Genomic DNA, 18,895 nt, shown 5'->3' on the forward strand with positions numbered 1-18,895 from the left:
TTCAGCTTTCTACATATGGCTAGCCAGTTTTCCCAGCACCATTTATTAAATAGGGAATCCTTTCCCCATTTCTTGTTTTTCTGAGGTTTGTCAAAGATCAGATGGTTGTAGATGTGTGGTATTATTTCTGAGGACTCTGTTCTGTTCCATTGGTCTATATATCTGTTTTGGTACCAGTATCAGGCTGTTTTGGTTACTGTAGCCTTGTAGTATAGTTTGAAGTCAGGTAGCATGATGCCTCCAGCTTTGTTCTTTTGGCTTAGGATTGTCTTGGCAATGCAGGCTCTTTTTTGGTTCTATATGAACTTTAAAGTAGTTTTTCCAAATTCTGTGAAGAAAGTCATTGGTAGCTTAATGGGGATGGCATTGAATCTATAAATTACCTTGGGCAGTATGGCCATTTTCACGATATTGATTCTTCCTATTCGTGAGCATGGAATGTTCTTCCATTTGTTTGTGTCCTCTTTTATTTCATTGAGCAGTGGTTTGTAGTTCTCCTTGAGGAGGTCCTTCACATCACTTGTAAGTTGGATTCCTAGGTATTTTATTCTCTTTGAAGCAATTGTGAATGGGAGTTCACTCATGATTTGGGTCTCTGTTTGTCTGTTATTGGTGCATAAGAATTCTTGTGATTTTTGCACATTGATTTTGTATCCTGAGACTTTGCTGAAGTTGCTTATCAGCTTAAGGAGATTTTGGGTTGAAAATTTTCAGCAGAATCCCTGAATTTTGTTTTTTACTTAATGAAAAAGCAAGTATATTTTCCTTATAATTGCTATTCTTGAGAGGTAGTTTTGAAGAAAATTACTCAAACCTCAAAGTCAGACAAATCTAGGTCTGAAACTGTGCTCTAATACCTATTATCAAGTGGCTTAATTTCTTCAATCTTTTCTTTTTAATCAAGAAATAGATATAATTTAAAAAATCTTATAGGCTTGGTGTAACAAGTATAACATGAGCCAAGAAATTAAAAGATGCCAGGATAAATGAGAAACATATTAGTTATAATAAGGCCAATTTACATTTTATTTCAGCTATTCAATTTTAAATGTGCATTGTCTTATCTGTTCCTTATGAAAATCTCGGTGAAATAAGTAGAGCAAATATTATGACCTTCATAATATGCTAGATAAGAAAACTAAGACTAAGACTAGGGGCATAAATTACTTCTTTATGATTACACAGCTACAAAAATCAGGCATGGCGGCCAATTTGTTTTAAGTTGTATTGTTGCAACTTTTATTTTCCACAATATATCAGTGTGCAGTTCTTTCTTGCACATCTCCTTATGGGAAGTAAAATCTCTAGCTTTTCCTATTTTCTGAAATAGTATATGAAGAATCTGAATAAACTGAAAAGTTCTGTGGAGTCTTTTATTAGCAACAAAATCAGTACTCAAAGGAACATAGTCAATAGCTATTTAAGCTACAGAATAAAAGGAGAAACCAAAAACATAATTGCGGATCCTCCACCAGAGCCTTTCGGAGTTAATACATGTCAAACCACAAGGAACATTACAAACTGAAATCAATCAGTATTCAGAGAAATTCAGGCCAGTATTTGAATTCAGAGATCAAATGCATCTGACAGTATCTGTAAGCTACTCCTGAGACAGATTTAGTTATTTGAATGAAATAATGAAAATAAAAACTTTTATCAGAGTCTATATATAAAAAAAATACTGTTTTTCTGAAAACTACCAGGCTAATTACATTTGCTTCTAATAATTAATAGTATTTATACTTTTTTTTTTTTTTTTTTTGAGACGGAGTCTCGGTCCGTCGCCCAGGCTGGAGTGCAGTGGGGAGATCTCGGCTCACTCCAAGCTCCGCCTCCCGGGTTCACGCCATTCTCCTGCCTCAGCCTCCTGCATAGCTAGGACTACAAGCGCCCGCCACCACGCCCGGCTGATTATTTTGAATTTTTCTTAGAAACAGAGTTTCACCGTGTTAGCCAGGATGATCTCCTGACCTCGTGATCCACCCACCTAGGCCTCCTAAAGTGCTGGGATTGTAGGCCTGAGCCACTGCACCCGACCAATATTTATACTTTTATTGAGGGCGCCCTATGTGAAAAACACTTTTCAGTTGATAATTTAATTGTCAAAAAACCCTATAGGGACTACTTTTTGCATTTCATAGATGAGCTAATTTATAGAATAGTCGGGTGACTTCAAGGCACATAGCTAGTAAGTAATAAACGCAAGACTTAAGTCATTCCTGAAGTTAAAGACCTAAGTCTCCATTACCAAACTATACGTCCTTGTTTATAAAGGTGATCTCTGTGGAGGATAGGAGTAGTTTAAGGAATGATGTTATTAAAAATAATAACTAAAAACTTATACATTTATGACTAGGTATAAAAAGTACATAGTTATTTTGGGTAAGGCAATTTAAATGGATCTGAGTGTCTTATGAGTTTGGGATTGTACTAGACAGATGTATTCACAATTGTTAAATTCCAACAGTAAAAAGTTGCAAGTTTTGTTTTTTTTTTTTTCAGTCTGGCAAAACAGAGTTTGGAACTTCTCCAAGGTAACATATTATGAGTTTAACAACATTATACTCAGAATTATGGTAAATATTTAGAGTAATTAGGAAATATGTCCACATGTTTTAAGCCACTCTCTAAATTTCTACTCTTCTGAGAATTGCAAAATCTGATTTTGGATGAACTTTTTGAACTGATGGCATTATAAACTGCTGCTGATATGAATTTGGAAATTTCATTCTTTATCTGGAGAATTCACCTTTAAGCCAAATACCTTGACTAGCCTCTATCATTTTATAATTTATAGTTGGTTTTGTTTTGCCTTTAATGCTCCACAGAAAAGTTCACTACTCGTTGTAAATATCAACCCAGTTGCTCAACCTGCCATTTCACATGTCGTTATGGAATCTGACTTTACAAAATAGAATAATACCGGTCAATCTCAGTTTTTTTCACTGTTCGTAAATAATTTATTTGTTCTTATCAATCCATCCACTCAGAATGCCTTTGTTTTGCTCCCCAATTTTTCCACAAATACCTTATGATTCAGTTCTACTGTACTTTATACCTCTCAGACTTAAAAACTGATTGTGAAACCTCTGAAGTTTTATGTATAAACTTCTTTTTTGGTGTGAGTGAATTCTTCAATTATTTCATGTGTTATTAGCATGTCTTTAAAACTTAAGTGGGAGCAAGAACTATGTCTAAATACTCACTGGAATTACTAATTCCAGATCTTTTCATGTTGATTAACACAATTTAGACACTTAGTGCAAGAAAGGTTTGCATGATTGTGTGAGAAAGTTAGGGAAATGAATCCATCTTTTATCTTTGTTTTAAAAGTTCTAAGTAAAAATTAACTCAAATGTTTATAAAGTACTAATGATAGCAAATAATCTTGACATAACAACATAAAATCTAAACAAGCTACTTAAAAGTAATCAATAGGCTAAGATCCTAAAACATAGTTTTCAATTCTAAGTAATAAAATATTTTAATACCTGCTCTATTGCAAATTCTAAGATGAAGTTGGAGTATACCTAATTCTAATTGTTCGGATCGTCATAATATTTTGCAAGAAAGGCACTGCTGATTTTCAATTGTTTTATATCTTTTTTCAGAGAAAGTGTTTCCGTTCATGATGATGCTCACTCTACTTTGATATTCCCAATGTCCAGCACAGTGCCTAATACAAAAGAGACAATAAATGAGTAGTTCTCAAACTTTTTTGACTCCTAAAAGAATCATCTAGATTACTGGTTAGGAAAGAGATTCCCAGAAAGTCAGTGGTTTTTGTGAGGCCCTTATATTTGCATTGTGAAACAGGTGATACAGGTAACTCTGATGCTCATGGTCCATGGACCATACTTTCAGAAATGGTTTAATAAATTAGCAAGTGCCTGGTTGTAATAGAGTTTATCAAGTGGCCAATGAAAGCTCAGGAAATAATTCCTATGTTTTGCAGAAGACATAAAAGTTTCACAAAAAACAATTTAAGGACAAACTGCAATGATTTAAAGGAAAAAGGAGAAAGCATTGAGAGAAAATTGGAAGAATGCCGTTGAGCAGAAGTGTATTGATGGCATTATATCATCATTATTTATTCTACTATGGTAATTGTCAGCATTTTCCTTTATAGTATTTTTTTCCTGTTAGAAGGAAGTTCTCAGCATTAGTCACAGCCAAAGAGCAGTGGGTGTTGTCCTGGGGAGTAAGGTGCCTGAGAACATTAGTGTCAGTTAAGAATGATGCCCCCACAGTTCCTGAAAAAAGGTCAAAGAGAGAAAGGTGACACTGACTCAGGTTGAGAATAGGAGGACGTATTCTGCCATGCTCCGAACAGCCTCGTCTCTGAGGAGACAAGTAATGACAGAGCATCATTCACAGTGTGTTAGCAAGCGCCCAGTGGGGATTAGTTTCATCTGTGAGAAACACCTGAGAAGATTGAAGATATTGAAGTATTTCCTACTGAATAGTATTTAAGATGGTTTCTTAAATATAAATTATGTCCAAATTTTTGTCTTGTCCTCTCAGAAAAAAACAGTTCTGGGGTTGCTGTCTCTATTCTTTCAACATATCGTCCTGTTATTTTTTCTGTATTCTCATGTTTTGATGGCAAGCCATGATTTTTTAAGACTTGAGGTAGCCTCTTCCAATATGAAGTGGCAGAATTCTAGTAAAGCTTTTCTAATATTTTTAAACAGTCTAAAAATTGTGAGATGACTCCAGTTTTTGCTAGAATATCAAAATGGCCCCAAGCAGTGTTAGAAAATTTGTGATGTTTGCTTTAAACATTCTTTTTTGTGTGTGTGACCCTGGTAGAAAATCTCTGAATGCCTGCTGAGTCAACTAGAGCCCAGTATCTCCTGATATTTCCAAAACATTTTCTATCCCCTATTTAGTTCAGTTAAATTAGCTAAGCATTAATTTAACATTGACTGCAAGCCAGGAATTAGCTACAAAATCAGTACTCAAAGGAACAAAGCTATACAAAACAAATGAGACAGAGACACTGGCTTCAAGAAATGCAGTTCAGAGAGTGATACACATATCCAAATATATAAAAAATGACATCTTAAATCCTGTAATTGCAGAAAAATGGTAGGAAAACTAAGCCCAAATTGACTTAAGAAAAGGGAAACTTATTAATTATGGAAAAGTTGAAGAGTGATTTTAGTTTTAGGCATGTTGTATAAGAAGATCATTCAATATGCTAGGGCATATAATTCTTTTTGTGTAATGTGGTTTGAGGTTACCTATGTTGCCTCTGATTTTAAAATGGATTGGCTTCCTGTATTTCCAGAGCTATTTCCTTTCAGCTTCAAATCCCTCAATAAAATGAAAACATTTTAATCCCAGAATAATTAGAGTCTTCAGATTCATGTTGTTTAGAATTATTTAGTCAGGTACCCAGATTTGAATTAATCACTGGGGATATGTTACATTGATTAACTTTGGTGTGGATAATTTGTTCCAATCATTGAGGTGGGTCCACACATAGATGTCGTAGAGTGAAAACATGTTGCCATATATCCCCAGGCCAAAAGTATAAATGTTAGCATTTAAAAGGGGAAATGCATTCTAAAGAGATCACAGGACACGTTCCTAACTCTGCCTCTGACAGGGAAAGACAGAGATAATTTTTTAAACCTTTCCAGGTGCATAAAACAAAGGAAAGGATTGACTGTTCTGCAACAAAAAAACTACTCCCACATCTTAATGCATGAAAAGATGTTTATTTCTTGCTTACACAACATCTGCTATGGGTCTGGTAAATTCTCCAGAGCAGTGGTATATCATGTGGTTGTTCAGATTCCAGGCTGCATTGATCTTGTTGAACCTCCATTTTAACATACACATTCTCGAGAAAGCTGGCTATATGGTGTTGTCAATTAAAAATGCCGTTTCAGTGCTACTCAGTTATGTCATTTCTGTTCGTAATGCGTTGAATAGAACTAAACACATTACACAGAGAGGTATAACCCCCTCTTGTCAGTTAAATGTCCAGAATAGAACCATGACTCATTGACCAGAGTTAGTTGCATGGCCTCATCCCACCATATTGGAATGTAGCAACATCAAATCTTCCTCTGTGCCAGAAGAAAACTAAACATGAGTGATTATTTGAAACCGCTACAAATTCTAGAACTGTCCAGGTGAGGGAATAGGAAGAGCAGGGTCGTGAAGGTGTAAAATAGTTCTGAGTTCTTGGAGCAACATGGATTCTAGCATTTTCGAAATGTCAAACACAAAGTGGAAATGTGGAAGAAGAGTCTAGGGAGTTGCATAGGAACCAGGTTACACAGCAATTTACAAAGCAGATGGTGATTTCTTCATGAAGTCTATCTTGATTTACTCTGAATTTAATCAGAACATTAACTTTTAGAACTTTTTAAAACATATTCTGCTTGTCTAAAACATTGCCCAATAAGATTAAAAGTTATCTAGGGGTATACACACGTCTTGCTCTTGGGAATTCCTTTACTGCCAGCAAGAAGAAATTCTAATTATGGCTAAAATGGATAACTTTGATATGCTACCATATAATTTATACTTTGTGGAAACACTCAGACATCATGTAGTAGTCACAGCTGAATGGCTTTGTAGAGTATTGGCAGCCTGGATCTGGAGTCCATATCAGTCTCTACCATAGGCTTTATCGTGGCATTAGGTTTATTATTTCATTGACTGAGGAATTCTAATTTCCAGTGCTGTCAGTCAGATACATAAGACAGGATCACAATTCATTGTAACATATTTAAAAAGTGAGACTTCAGAGATAAGTGCTGAAAATGAAAGGATATATTTGATTATATTTTGAACTTGCTTAAAGTTTTGTTGATCAGTTGAAATGTAAACAGCACAAACAAACTTTATGAAGGTTCATTAATCCTAGAAAGAAGAATCAGAATGTTTAGCTTTCTAGAAAAATGAAAGAGGCTAATAGGAAAAATAGCTATAGGAGAGAAGTAGAGAAGTTTTGTATAAAAATTTTGCTAAAAGTAAAAAGACTTCCATAAAGACCCTCTGATTGATGACTAAGTCAAGACATTGACCCTTAAATATGTACAAATATCACTGGGAATTGAACAATGAGATCACTTGGACACAGGAAGGGAAACATCACACACCGGGGCCTGTTGTGGGGAGGGGGGAGGGGGGAGGGGGGAGGGATAGCATTAGGAGATATACCTAATGTGAATGACAAGTTAATGGGTGCAGCACACCAACATGGCACATGTATACATATGTAACAAACCTGCACGTTGTGCACATGTACCCTAGAACATAAAGTATAATAAAAAAAATCAAATTAGAAATAAAAAATGTACAAATAATTTACTTCTTTATATCTGAGTTTTTACATTTTGCACATTGAAGTATAGGAATCGACCATAGCTAATGTAAGGATTTATAAAGGCATATATCTTGTTTTCTAAGCTTAACAATTATTGAGCACTAACATTAATTTGATTTGATTTGGTTTGGAAATTACCTAGATAACATCTCTGGTTGTAGTTTTTGTTTAGAAGAAATTTTTATCACACCTCTGAATGGCCCTTCCTTGCTGACTGAGTAATGGTCAGTATTTGGATATCTTTAGAAGGGGTGTTTGTATAACTTGAAAACACTAGAACTGCACTGGACCTGGTTCTTTCATGGAATCATTAAAAAAAAGCGCATTGCCATAAATGAAAATAATAATAAGGCAGTCATTATTTAGATATTTAAGAGACTTTAAAGGGATCCAAGTAATGAGGTTCAAGACAAGGGCTCCCAAAATACGCCACCTTGGCATTTGAGAAAATAGCAGAAGCAGGAAGATCTCTCTGAGACCCCTTCTTCCCTGAAGTGTGTCATAAGTCCTAGCTGACCTTCTCCTGGAAGTTGCTCATAAAATTGTCATTCCAGAACATTCCTCACTATGCCCAGAGGAAGGCAGTATCCTCATCTGTGAAGACACAAAAACATCAAGAATCTGACCAAAAGGCCTTGCTAAATTCCCACCCATCTATTATCATTAGATCCTACCCTTTCGTCTTCCAATCATGAATGTCCATAAAAATACCCATTTTTCCCTGTTTCTTTGGGTCTTCATTTCTGAAGGATCCCATATTATGTAAAATATATATTAAAACAATTTGTGTGTTGTTTTCTTATTAATTTGTCATTTGACATAGAGGTTGCAGCCATAAACTTCATGATGGATGAGAAAAATAAATTAACTTTCTCCTCTACAATAGTAAACTAGAGCAACAATTCTAATTTATTTATTTATTTATTTATTTATTTATTTATTTTGAGACAGAGTCTCGCTCTGTCACCCTGGCTGGAGTGCAGTGGCACGATCTTGGCACACTGCAACCTCCACCTCCAAGGCTCAAGTGATTCTCCTGCCTCAGCCTCCTGAGTAGCTGGGATTATAGATATCTGCCACTACACCTGGCTAATTTTTGTTAAAAACAAAGACACTGACCTTAAATGATCCTCCCTCCTTGGCCTCCCAAAGTGTTGGTATTACAGGCATGAGCCACTGCGCCCAGATTCAGTTCTTAAAATCTTATTTCTCAATCCCTGGTCTGCCATAGTCCATGGTTGCTCCAGAGATTCTCTCACAACGAAATGTATCTAGAGTAACCTGCCTGACTTTCCTCTTTCTTTATCCTCCTATGACATGCTTCAGCTGTGCTATCTCCCTGATAGAATTGTTTACCAGTATTCCTGCCCCTGCCTAAGGATGCTGCCTGGCTTCTCCAGGATGACCCTCTACTTCTTGGTCTTCCTGTGTTCCTCATGGACAGTTGTGCACACAACCTCAGGAGAAGGAATTTTTTCTCATTTATTTTTATCTTGAGAAATTTTTGAATAGAATTTCTCATCATAAAAAGGGACACAGTCTCCACTCATCTCACTCATGGGTTTCTATACTGCATGGCAAATCCTATCCTGTTTATTTCTTTGTACTACTGGGATAAGGCTAATTTCCTTTAAGCAGTTCTTGGAGTATTGTCAAGCTCAGGTTTGCTGTGTCTATCAGATAACACTCTTGTTAACTTGGGAAAGGGAGAAAGGAGACATGTCAGTGAAAGAGTTTAATCCCTTCTCACTTGACAGCTAGTGAATAAAGCAAGTGAAAAAAAAAAAAAAAAGATGGTATCCTAGAACAGTCATTTTTTAATTAGTGATCACTTCCATGAGATTATCTTACATTCCCCAATTTCTGGGAAGTTCAGGTAGATTATCAAATTTGCCTTACCTTTGCTATTTCTTTAATGGGTCAGAAAAAGGGCAGTTGAGATGTCACATACTCTTATTGCTTTCCCTGTGTACACACTTGAAGCAGATTATACATCTGAATATTGGATAAAATTCCATCTGCAAAATTGGAGAACCATTTATACTTCCAACTGGGGCCTCACTTTGGAAATGCAACTTCAAAAGCATTTGAGATATGCTACTCTTCTATCTTCCTCTGAAACCTGGCTCAATGATGTAGATGTGAAATTAATCATTCATGATCTTCATTGCCTGATATTCTCTTTGTTTGGATAAGTTCACAACTCAGTGTAATTCGCATTTCCCTCCAATGTTATCCTTCTCTTTAAAAAATACATGATTGTATAGCAAATCTTGCTACAGAAGTTCTGCATGGACTTAACCTGTTTCTCATTCATCAAGCTTTCCTCTTTCTCACCCTCTAAAAATATTGCCATAAAATCTTCTCTATCTTAACTGGACAGAAAAACAACTTTTCTTTTCTTTTCCTGAATAACCATAAAGTAAAAACATAAATGGGAGACAAGGAAAGAAGTTCTCATAGAAATGGAAATTATATTCGTCTGTTTTCACACTGATATAAGGACATACCTGAGACTGGGTAACTTACAAAGAAAAGAGGCTTAATTGACTCACAGTTCCACATGGGTGGGGAGGCCTCAGGAAACTTACAATCATGGCAGAAGGCGTCTCTTCACAGTGTGGCAGGAGAGAGAGAATGAGTGTCGAGCAAAGGGGGAGAAGCCCCTTATAAAATCATCGGATCTCATGAGAACTCACTGTCACAAGAACAGCATGGGGGTAACGGTAGGGATGCAGCCAAACTATATCAGAAATCATTATATCATTATGACTTTGAGTCCATGGTTGATTTTTGTAGGTGTCTCTTTAGATACCGTGCTATAAATTTTTAATGATAAATGATGCTAGTAGCAAAATTTAACATAATTCAAAATCTTATTTTCCTCAACTTCGGGCATGTTATTTTCTGCAAAGCCCTCTAGGACCTACCCTAAGAAAACTTTCTAAACCATTATTGTGAAGGGATTAGTATATGCCAAAATATTGCTCCCTTCAGCCCTCAGAAAGAGCTGGGAAACTCTGAGGTAGCTCTTAGCTATAGGCAGCCTTGTTGCCTCAGGCTGAAGCCACTTCACCCATATACCCTAATGGACTGTATAAAAATTATTATTTTCTATTTGACCCATGGTATAAGAAAAAAATGCGATGTACTGATTCACATTTCCAAAATTCTGTAATCATAATTTCCATTGTAATATCCAATTTTCTAGTGGAGTTAGCCTTTACAAAAGGGTAGAGTGGACTTGAACTAATCTGAGTAAATTTGTTATTGTTTTCCTCATGCCATCCAAAAAGAACATGACTTTTTAAGAAACCGCGTGTTTGCATGAAAGAGTTCATCACTTTACAAGTTCTTGTGATCATTTAATTTTTTTCTTAAAAAAGATAAAATAAAATTCCTTAATGAAATTAACTTACTTAATTTTTATTTTTCACATTTACCATCTAGTTGCAAAATACACATTTTAACCAGTATTCCAATTTTTACCTAGAAATTGCCTCTTCAATAATTTTTGAGTTTGAAATTTTACTTCAAGAATAACAGTGACTCATATAAAATTGGTTATTTATATTCTAATTGCAGTAATATAGCAGCCTTGGTAGAATGAGTCAGCAAGGTACTAGATCTCAGGCATTCAATTTTGAGCAGACAATAAAATATAAATTAAATAAATTATGAGCCAAATTCCTGCTCCTGTCTTGGCTCAGTCCTTTTGTGTAGTCCCAGAGCAAGAAACAGAGTCCAAAATCAAAAGTAATTTAAAAGTAGTTAGTGATTTCCAATGTTGGCTGAGGCTTCAAACATCACTAAATTTAATCAATTTCCAACCCAGAGGAGTATTTCTTTCTTTTTTTGGAATCTTCTTTCCTCCCTTCTGGGATTCCTAAAATTCTTCATTACTCACAAGATTTCTTCCAATCTCACACATTTAAAGAAAAATAAAAATAAAATAAAAATAAAAACAAAAGAACATTAAAATTATCTGTGTTCACTACTTAAATGGCTTTTCCTTTTTAGCTGTTTCTCTTCTCAATGTTAATACTTCTTCCTGCCATACACGGCAATAGATTTTCTGCTGCTTCAATTGGCCACACCCTGTTGTGTTGGATATTTGAAGGGTCTAAGAGGTCTATGCTTCTTCATATTCACCTATCTTAATTTATGAAAAAGAAAGAAAGAGAGAAAGGGAGGGATGGAGGAAGGAAGGAAGGAAGGAAGGAAGGAAGGAAGGAAGGAAGGAAGGAAGGAAGGAAGGAAGGGGAAAAGAAAAAGGAAAAGGAAGGAAGGGAAGGAAAAGACAAGACAGGGAGAGAGGAAAGGTGAGAAGGAGAGAAGGTGGGGTGTAGGGAGGGAGAGAGAGAAAGACAAGAAAGACAGAAGGAGAGAAAGAAAGATCATTTACATAGTACACTTTTGCTCCTGCACTTTTGCTCAGTGTGCTTTTTTGAAACAAAATTCCTTCTTAGACTTTGTGGTCAATCAAATTATTCACCTAGTTACAGTTTATCTACTAAGAAAAATAGGGATCCAAGAATGTATGCCATTATTAGCAAATTGGAAATTGGAGTCTAAGTAAAAGAAAAAGGTAAAAGAGTGAGATAAGGAATGGGTGTATATTATATGCATTACACTTTGAAACTTCAGAAAACCATCATGAAATTCAAAAGAAACTACCTAATATTGGAAATTGATAAAGCTGATTAGAAAATCACTACTTAAGAAGTACTCCATAGCAGGCACTATAACAGATGATATATGTTATCTCATTCCTGTTAACAGTTTCACAGAATAGATGATAAGTCTGGATTTTACAGTGACGACTGATACTCAAAGACTTATTGAAGTCACACTGTTAGTAACTGGCTGAGCCAGGATGACAGGAGCTTTCTTTAAGTAAGGTATCTATTTAATCATTTCCACAAATCTATAAGATATTTTTCACTTTCATTTTACCAATTGTAAAACTCCAGCCAGAGAATTTAAGCCTTCCAAAACCATCAAAGCAATACATTATTTGTATTGAAACTTTCGGATCACCCTGGTAATACAGATATTGACAAAGAGTCTCTCATTAACCAAACTTTAGTCAGGCTTTTCTGAACTTTAGGCTCTGACTTTTGGGTTTCTGTGTTCATCTCTGTTTATGTAACCACCCAATGGCTTCTCCTTGCCTGCTGCCTAGACAGAGCCAATTTATCAAGACAGAGAAATTGCAATAGAGAGTGTTTGATTCACACAGAATTGGCTGTACAGGAGATTGGAATTTTACTTTCACTCCAATCAGTCTCCCTGAAAACTCAAAGACTGGGGTTTTTAAGGGTAATTGGTGGGTAGGGGGGTCAGAAAGTGGGGAGTCCTGATTGTTTGGGCCAGAGATAAAATCACAGAGCGTGGAAGCTGTCCTCTTGAGCTAAGTCAGCTCCTGAGTGGGGCCAGTTCCGCCCACCCAGGAACTGACTCAGTACAAGAGGACAGCTTGATCATTCTGGGCAGTGTCAGGTAATTCATTGAGTGCAGGGTCTGCAAACTATCTCAAGCACTGATCTTAAGGTTTGCAATAGTGATGTTATCCCTAGGAGCAATTTAGAGAGGTTTAGAATCTTTTAGCCTCCAGCTGCATGACTCCTAAACCATAATTTCTAATCTTATAATTAACTTGCTGTTCCTGCAAAGACAGTCTAGTCCCCGTGCAGGAAGGAGTTCTATTTTGGGAAAGGGCTGTTATCATCTTTGTTTCAAAGTTAAACTATTAAACTTAGTTCCTTCCACAGTTAGTTCAGCCTATGCCTAGGAATGAACCAGGACAGCGTAGAGGTTAGAAGAAAGATGGAATCAGGTCAGATCGCTTTCACTGTCATAATTTTCTGTTATAATTTTTGCAAAGGTGGTTTTATTTATCAAACTTTAATAATAATCATGCTAAGTCAGTTTAGCCAGAATCCCATACCCTCAATATACGATCACCCTTGATATATGATCAAGTTCCTCATGTTCCACCATTCCCTTGGTGACGTTTGATCACTCTGGCCTGCTTTCAGCAAGAGTCTTATTAGGTCATTTTAGCCCAGAATCTCGTCTTGTCCCTGAGTTTTCCTGTTAGTAATTTTCAATCCACTGACCCTCACCCTACTCCTTGGCTATAAACTGCTACTTTTCCTTGCTGTATTCAGAATTGAGCCTCATCTCGCTCTCTTTCCTACTAAAAAAACTCCATTGCAGTAGACCCTCCCCCTTTACCATTCTTTAAGCTTGATAAATATTCTTAATAGTGTCAAATATATACATTTGTGTATTTAAGTATATGTAATTTATGTGTAGATTTATATACATGTATATAGATATAAATTTATATATAAAATGTTTATATAACCATACATGCAGATTCATACACATATATACACACAAATTTATAAATATAACATATACATATATGTATGAATAACATACATAGAAATAATTGCAAAAATATAATTATATTATTATGCTCTATTTTCATTTCATCAATAAATATTTTAAATTCTTGTGTGTTTTATCTATGAGCATAAGCTGTATGTGTGTATATGCTTTTTTCATACACTCACACACAAATATGAACTTATTTCTAAGTCATCAGCTAGGGATAAATTCATATGAAGTCATGTCTTCAACCACCTATTTTTGGACATTTAGGGTACCCCATTTGAAAATTATTATTGTTGTATTTTAATATTTTTCCATATACACACAATATTAAAATAAACAGTCATTTGGTAAAATAATAATACATTACTTTAAATGCAGTGAAATAACTAACATTTTAAAAATTTAGATATAGATTATAAAATGTTATATAATAAGATCAAACCAGTTATAGTTTATGAAAGTGTTCATTTCTTCTACTCTGTGAATCCTTTGCTAATATTTTCAAATATGATAATATCCCAGATGACTCAGTGAAAAGTTGATATCAATATTTTGGTAATTTATATTATGATTTTTACTTGCATCCAATACTTTCTCTTATGTATTGGTCATTTGAAGTCCAGTACCTCTCTTGAATATAATCTCAAGTATTTCGCTCATCTTTTTTTACTTTTTCTTGCTGTTTTTCTGGCTTAGAAAACCTCAAAGCTCATTTAATTGAACCCTACCTTCTCTAGGTCTCCAGTTGAACCTAGGAGAAAAAAGAAAATACTGTCTCACTTTCGAAGTGTGACCGCTAAGAACTGCCATTCTTTAGTATAGCCTGCCTATCTCACTGTAGTTTCCAAGGTCACCCACACTTTCCCCCTCCCTGATGACTCTTTCACAGCTTCTCTCTTCTCTACTGTCCAAACTTTTACCATTTGCTGTTTCCCCAAACTCAGCTTCATCGCACTGCATCCTCTTATTGTCCCTGAAACTTACTAAACATATTTAATGTTGCATTTTTGTCTTCTGTCTGGAAAATGCTTTGTCCACACGATTCATGGCCTTATTTCATTCACAAATATTTCTCTGATCATCCCATGTTAACGAACAACTCCGAAACCGCAAACCATATGGCCTAATTCTCTTACTCCACTTTGTTATTCAGCATTACATTTATCCCATACTGGACTTGGTTATTTTTTTTACTTACTACTACTAGAATTTCATAAACTTGAAAAGCATAGATTCTTCTATGTTCATTAGATTATTGCTATATTTAGAACCTAAACCATGCAGAGCAGATTATAAAAGCATTATGCATACTAAAAAAATTAACTTGCTTTTTTGTTGGTCAATTGCCTATTCAACTATTTGCCTTTTCTTTCTGATTTATTTTTTGATGCATTAAGCTTTTCTAATAAATTTATCTGGAGTTTTTATGCATTGAAACTATAAAGCTTGCCTTAAATGTGTTAAGTTTCCAAGGTTGCTGGTAGTCTTTATTATTTCTGATATGGAATGACAGATATTTTGGATTTGTATTGATATGAGTTTGTGAACTGTCTACTTCTCTCTGTGATTCTGTGATTCTATTTTTAGAAAGCCTTTTTCTCTTTTTCAAAAGGAGACCACTCTCTCTATTATTTATTACGTTGTATATGTTTTACTTCACATTTACGTCAAATATTCATGAATTTTATTTTGGTTTGTGGTATAGAGTAAAAACTAGGTTTCTTATGCCACCTCTGCCACATTCCGAATTCCTATATACTTTTGAGTCTGTTACAGACATTCCTGGTATATTCCTTTTGATGATCTTTTTATTCCTGCAGCTGAACCTAACTTTTCAATATTCTAAACATATAAAGTTTTATTAACTGAGGATGAATACATTCCCTCTTATCATCCTCCTTTCTCAAATTTACTTTAAACATCCTTGTTCAATAATTCTAGATAAAATTTAAAATAATTAAATTCTCCGCAGCTTATCCCCAGAAAAATCTAGGAATATTGATGTTTTCATTTGTTAATTACTCTGATGAAAGTCAACATCTTTTAAGCATTACCTTTTTTTGTTTGTTTGTTTATCAATATGACGTGCTTTTCTATTTTAAGGTGATGTTTTGTCCTTTAAATTTAAATTTAACATTAAATGTTGACTTGTATATACAAGGTTATGATTCCGGAAACAAAATAAGCAGCAAAATCTTAGAAAAAAGTAAAACTTAGTGTAATATGCAGTCTTTTTCTTTACTCTTAATAAGTCATGGAAAGTCCTACCCACTTCTCAGAAGTAAACATGTGTAACATTTTGTAATGAGTATTTTAAACTTTTCTGCATGTTTAAGTAAATAAAGGTACATAGCTATAGAGTAAATATCAAAGCATGTTGGAACTTGCTTTTACATTTGAAATAGATTTTTAAGGATAATAGGTGTGACTGTAAACCACTGCTTACAGTTTTGTGTCATACACCAAATATTCAATTGCATATATCAGTGGTTCTCACCAAGGCCTAGACCCTGATTAGGCCGTCTGTAAGTTTCTGATGATTTTGGTGAGTGGTGCCCCCAGCACTGGTATTCTTAGAAATATTTTAGGTAATTCAAATGTGTACCTAGGACTGGTAACTACCACTTAATGTGAACTGTGATTTCTGAACCAATTATTTATTGATGAATGTTTGGATCCCACTAAGCTAGATTTTGCTGCACTAACAAACAACCCCAACACCCCACTGGATTAACACTATAGAAGATTATTTCTTCTTTTGCTATATGTCTAATACAAGGAGATGGGCCTGAGGCTGTGACTGGCATTAGGGCTTTTCATAGATATTTGGTGTTATCTCTTTGTCCAAGCAGATGGAGAATGATTAAAACATGGAGCAGAGTCCTTAGAGAGCCCATGAGTATTTTGCATGAGTGAGGAATAATCCTTTATTGGGTTAAGCTATGAATGGTCTCATCTGGAAGTTTTTACTTACTACAGCAAAATCTAACCTATCCTGACTTAAAAGGGATGTCTGCTCATTGGAGTTACTCAGTAGCCCAGGCTAAAAAAACACTTCATCTCAACCTGACTGTCAATAATCATACAACAGTAGAAAGGGATGGAGTGAGTAAAATGGGTTCATTTTTTTAAAGCTTTAGAACTAGAAATGGCATGTATCACTTAATCTCATGTGACCAAAAACAACCTAACCCCCAAAGACTTTGAATTCATTCTATGATTGGAATGTGAAGAGCCAGATATATTTGGTAAGCAGCTCCAGCGGCAATCACGATGGCAATACTCTTCCTATGTATAAAGAATAGCAAGGAAAGACTCACATATTTAGATCTACATGCTTTAGATCTTTACATTAAAATAATCAGAAATGTATTTAGGGATATAAATTATCCCAGCACCTGATGATCCATTGGTGAAAAAATAAATAAATGTCATTAGGTGTTTTTGACATACTATTGATACAGAAGGGGGGCAGGGAAGTGCTGGGTAGAGAGGGTAGAGAAGAGTGGGGTCCCTGGCCAGGGCTCCAGCCTCAGGCCTGTGCCCATGGACCTAAGTGAGAACAAGCACTCCTGTTTTCCTGCCTGAATGTTGCATTTTCCCAGACATCTCTGGCCCACCACGCCCTCCACCTTGTGCCCATATAAACCCCAGACCTTAAAAGGCACACACACAAGCAGCTGAACATTGAGACCAGCAGACCAGCAGACCAGCAATGGTGGAAAAAACGCGGCAGAGAGAGAGAAGGAGGAGGGATGTTTGGACACTGAGGGGAGTTCAGCCAGGGGCGGTTGGAGAAGAGTCTGGCTGCTGGGAGACCCGACTCCAGGGGAAGATGACCTTACTCCTCCATCACTCCTTCTGGCTCCCCATCCACCTCCACCACTCAGTACAACTTTGCACTCATCTTTCAAGCCAGCGTGTGATCTGATTCTTTCAGGATACTGGGCAAAAGCTTGGGATACAGAAGGCTGTCACACTGACCCTCTGCCCTTGAGATAAGGAAGAGGGTCCATTGAGCTGATTAACACACAAGCCACCTGCAGATGGCAAATCTGAAAGAGCTTTGTAACACACGCCCACTTGGGCTTCAGGAGTCGCAGACACACCCCTAGATGCTGTCATGAGGCCGGATCCCAAAAGTGCTCATACCAGCCCAGCCTCCGCATCTGCCCATCTGTATGCTCCACATGGGATTTGAGCTGCAGGGTGACCACATAGGCAAGGCACACCTCTGTCGCATGCCCTGGTATGGGAATCAGGGAAATCTCCTGTTTCGCTGTCAAATCATTATCAATGATAAGTTTATTGTAAGTTAAATGTATTGAATTTGCATGGATTATTTTAAGGTGAAAGCATAGTAAAAGAAGTAAAAAAAAGATGAATGGATTATAGAGTCCCTGAGTTACCAGTTAACAACACTGGGCCAATAATTTAATTCCTCTACTCCTGTTTATCCACCAGTAACACATAACCATGATGTTGGGTAGCTCTTACAATTATGTGAGATAATGTATATAATGCACCAAGTACATTGGCAAGTTCATAGTAAAGACTCAAGAAATAGTGTATTACTGTGAACCCCCATCTTTCTTCCATGCCTCATGACCCTAATAAATTTTATATCCATAAATAGAAATGTAATTTTCGGCCGGGCGCGGTGGCTCAAGCCTGTAATCCCAGCACTTTGGGAGGCCGAGACGGGCGGATCACGAGGTCAGGAGATCGAGACCATCCTGGCTAACACGGTGAAACCCCGTCTCTACTAAAAAATACAAAAAACTAGCCGGGCGAGGTGGCGGGCGCCTGTAGTCCCAGCTACTCAGGAGGCTGACAGGAGAATGGCCCGAACCCGGGAGGCGGAGCTTGCAGTGAGCTGAGATCCGGCCACTGCACTCCAGCCTGGGCGACAGAGCGAGACTCCGTCTCAAAAAAAAAAAAAAAAGAAATGTAATTTTGATGTCAGAATTAAGAGAAATATAATACTTATCTGCAGATTTCAAAAAGAAAGAGAAAATAAATGATGTCACAAGCAAAGTCAATTACCTTGGCAAGAAAAGTTCATGGTACCCAGCAATAAACATCCCTGCCAGATAAAGTTCTTTCTTCACCTTTTTAATTACATCAATTTATTTGCAGACA

The 18,895-nt window shown here is 36.2% G+C and overlaps 1 long non-coding RNA gene across 1 annotated transcript in view; it reads left to right on the plus strand.

The window, feature by feature from the left end:
- The window catches only part of LOC114672279 (uncharacterized), a 126,543-nt gene that overhangs the window by 61,778 nt on the left and 45,870 nt on the right, over nucleotides 1-18,895 (plus strand). The window contains exon 2 of the long non-coding RNA XR_003722572.2: nucleotides 2,503-2,534. This is a non-coding gene — a long non-coding RNA (uncharacterized LOC114672279). The remainder of the gene's footprint in view (nucleotides 1-2,502; nucleotides 2,535-18,895) is intronic.

Source organism: Macaca mulatta, chromosome 14 (genome assembly GCF_049350105.2).
Source record: "Macaca mulatta isolate MMU2019108-1 chromosome 14, T2T-MMU8v2.0, whole genome shotgun sequence".
In the NCBI taxonomy this organism is placed as follows: domain Eukaryota; kingdom Metazoa; phylum Chordata; class Mammalia; order Primates; family Cercopithecidae; genus Macaca; species Macaca mulatta.